This window comes from Leptonychotes weddellii, chromosome X, assembly GCF_054177405.1.
Source record: "Leptonychotes weddellii isolate Sample4059 chromosome X, ASM5417740v2, whole genome shotgun sequence".
Lineage (NCBI taxonomy): Eukaryota > Metazoa > Chordata > Mammalia > Carnivora > Phocidae > Leptonychotes > Leptonychotes weddellii.
The window spans coordinates 34,452,931-34,456,937 of record NC_138385.1 but is presented as its reverse complement, the minus strand read 5'-3'; positions in this window follow the sequence as shown (position 1 = coordinate 34,456,937).

Here is a 4,007-nt window from a genome sequence, read left to right as displayed (position 1 = left end):
GGATCGAGTCCCGCATCGGGCTCCCTGCTCGGCGGGGAGTCTGCTTCTCCCTCTGACCCTCCCCCCTCTCATGCTCTCTCTCTCAAATAAATACATAAAATCTTTAAGAAAACCCAACCACCACTGTCACCCTCACCAGCCACGCGGTGTGCTCATGTTGTAGTCTCCAGAAGCGTATAGAACATAGCGGAGCTGACGGGAGAAGAAGTGGTCGCCTCCTGGTTGCCTGAGAAAATATTTTCTGTGGAGTAAAGAGATAGTCTCCGGTTTTCTGATGAGTACAGCCCCTGTATTGCTGAAGACAGCTGGTAGAAGTGAATCGAAAGCCTTCCCCATCTTGTCTAGGCACGCTCATTTTTCTGGATCAGAGGGCAGGGTGTACATAGGCCACCAGTATGCTCCTCACTCCAACCCCATCTCCCCACAAAAGCCAAGAGCAACTCCTTCCTCACCAGCAGCTGGTGGTCACTTTTTCTCCAGTTTCCCTAGCCAGGGCAACTCTTCCGGTCTTTGCAGAGCTTCATGGGTATTCTAATGGGCATTTGTAACTGGTGGATATTGGAGATTGCTAGCTTGCTGCCCTATTAACCCAGAGTGCCCCAGATATAATCAATCTTCTTAGTGAAGACTTCAGTAAGAAGGCACAAAAGTCCTTTGTTTTTTCTTTTTTTAAGAGATTTATTTATTGATTTATTTGAGAGAGAGAGGGAGAGAAAGAGAGAGAGAGCATGCGCCAGAGGGAGGGGGCATGTGGCAGAGGGAGAAGGAGGAAGCAGGCTCCCCACTGAGCTGGGAGCTCAAGTGGGGTCTCGATCTCACGACCCTGAGATGATGACCTGAATCAAAATCAAGAGTCACACACTTAACCGCCTGAGCCACCCAGGCACCCCAAGTCCTTTGCTTTTTCTATGGTCCTTTGTGAACTAGTTTTCTGCCCCTCCAGCCTGGGGAGCCTGTTTTTAGCAGTCATCTCGTTTTACCCAATCCAGGACTCCTCTGCCTTTCTGTGAGGAAAAGCTGTGTTGTACTTTACTGAAACTTTTGATCTCCTCTGGCAAGAGGGAGGTTAAGGGTAGAAGGAGGCTGAATGAACCTGGGGGCTGCCTGTCAGGGTGTGGGGGTGAGGAGAGTTGTGGGGGAGCCTTGGACGTTGCTTTCTGTCTTCCTCTCTGAGCTGAGAACCCAGGCACATCACAGGGAGCAGGGCAGGAGGAGGGTAACTATCTTGCAGAGATAACTTGTAAGGCTTCGACATCATTTGTAGATCTCAAGCTACTGATTAGGGGCCCCTGACCTAATATAGTAGAAAAATGGTTTGTGTTGTTGTTGCTGGTTTTTAATATCCTTCCCGACGTGTATCTCCCTTCCTGTATTAGCTTTCTGAATCCCGATACTGTGCACTCAGATTGATCTCTTAGCCTTACTTTCCACTCCATGGGGCATTCTCATTTACCTTCCAGCCACCTCTGGAATTCTGGACCTGGTTTATCTAGTCCTTTGTCCCCACTCCATATATTGACCTAAAGGCAGACTCCAACTCCTACAGAGGCTGAGATCTCAAAGTTCATTCTGAAGTCAATTGTTTGCAAGGTGACATGCATTTTCCCATAGAAGAAAATATTATCGGGGTGCTTGGGTGGCTCAGTCGGTTGGGCACCTGCCTTCAGCTCGGGTCCTGATCTCAGGGTCCTGGGATCGGGCCCCATGTTGGGCTCTCTGCTAGGCAGGGAGTTTACTTCTCCCTCTCCCTCTGTACTCTCCCTCCCCCTCTCTCTCTCTCTCAGAGAAATAAAATTTAAAAAAGAGAGAAGAAAATATTGTTATAAATGGTGGTTAGATTTCCAGGCTAGCCCACCACTATAAACACACACACACACACACACACACACACATTTAATGTACTAGAGGTGTGGGCCATTTGCAAGGAAAAGGTTGCAAATCTTGGTCATTCAGCCAAAACAGGAAGACAATCCAAGGGAATAAGACATGCTTCAGCCTGGACTGACGGCTGGAGCTGGAGTCAAGGAAGTCGAGTTGGATGAGGTAGATGAGCCTTTCATGGAGGTTCTCTAGGGCCATTTCTGACAACTTTGTGAGGCTGCCGGGGGTCACAACACTAGTTTTTTCTAATTTCGCTTCAAAACTGACGGTTTTCAGTAATCATAACTACCATATCCTGGGCTCCTCCTGTGTGAGGATCCTCACACAAGCACTCCGAAGTAAACACTGTGATGACCAGTGTTATTTTACAGACCAGGAGACTGAGGCTCGGGAAGGTCAGTGAGCTTGATGAAGGTTACTAGGTACAGTTGGAGAGCAGGTCAGTCATTTCCCACTCCCCAAACCCAGGCTTTTACCATATGTACCTGGCCAGACTTTTCTTTCCCTTATCAGGAGGTACATGGAGCACGGAACATCGAGGGCTATCAGTCATGGTTAGAGTTGTTGGTTAGCTCACAAAGGAAACAAAGAATGGAGCAATCAAGAGAGGTGAAGGGAGGAAGGGAAAGTGTTTTGCAAGGCAAAAGTTCAACTAAGAACTCAGGCACGGAGAAGTGCTTCTCAAACTGTTAACTGTGCATACAAACCATCGGATGGGAGCGATGCAGATTTCTCTTCAGCAGGCCTGGGGAGGAGCCCCGAGCTTCCTGCTTTCCTAACAGGCTCCCAGGTGATGCCGCTCCTGTTGGGGCCCAGGGCAACACTGAATTGCAAGGCCACAGAGTGCAAACGATAAACAAAACAATCAAACGTCATTAATACCCCTTTCTTAACTTAATCAGGATCAGCTGCTACACTGAACAGCCACTTTATGACTCTCTTTTCTCCTGTAGGTGGCCCCAGGCCATTGTCTTGCTTTGGGTCTGCCTGTCTGATTCAGCATATGCTCAACTGCTCTTTATTTTTTTTAAAGATTGATGTATTTGAGAGACAGTGAGCCTAGAAGGGAGGGGCAGAGGGAGAGGGAGAGAGATTTAGACTCCACGCTGAGCACAGAGCCCGACGTGGGGCTCGATCTCTTGACCCTGAGAACAGGACCTGAGCCGAAACCAAGAGTCGGTCGCTTAACTGACCGCGCCACCCAGGTGCCCTTCAGCTGCTCTTTGAAATACAGGTATTAAAGACATATGAGCATCTTCTGCCACTCTGAGCTCTAAGCAGCCTTAATCAGGCATTAGTTTCTCTTGGCACAAGCTAGATCTCTGGCCATGGGGTTCCAGGCCTCAACAGCTGCTCCCAGCTCTCTTCCACTAGGAACAGTTGTATAAAGGTAAAGCATGTAACCCTGACATCCCAGCTCTTTCTAATTCCCTTTCTCAGAGCTGCTGCCCTCATCTGTAGTAGGAAACAGCCTGGCTTATTTCTTCTGCAGAGTTGAAATAATACCAAGCATTGGTTTAAGGCAGCTATTGGAAAGGCTCTTCACAGGGCCCTCCTGCCAATTCCAGAAGGCCAGTAAAATTTGTTTCCTGGAAGGTTATTTGCTTTACCTTGCCACCTACTCTTCCTCCCACCCCCAGGACTTTGATCGTGATCATTCTGAGCCATTCTTCAAGTTTTTCTTCTATTTTTAGAGTCTCTGACTCATTCTTCCCCAATAGCCAAAGTCAGGGAGGGCCTTCTATTCTAGCCAAGCTCTACTTTCTAAAGTAGGAAATAGTCTCTCAGTGTCTACAAATCAACTTGACGGTCTGTGGCGCACAATGACTGGATTGCTTTTCCATCTTCTCTCTCTTTCTCTAACTGTGGCCTTTCTAACTCCTGTTGCAGGTAGGTGTTCGCCCAGCCTCCACTCAAATACACTGGATAAGTTCACATTTCATGATTGGATAAATGAAAAACTGTACTGAAAAGGACTTGCAATCTTCCCTTTGTGACTTCTATCCATTAATCTTACTTTTACCATATGGAGCAGAAAGAATCCTTCGAATGTTTCGTGACGGCTGTCCTGTCTTCTTTTAACCATCTCTTTGTGAGACTAAACATGTCCAGTTCCCAATCAGTCT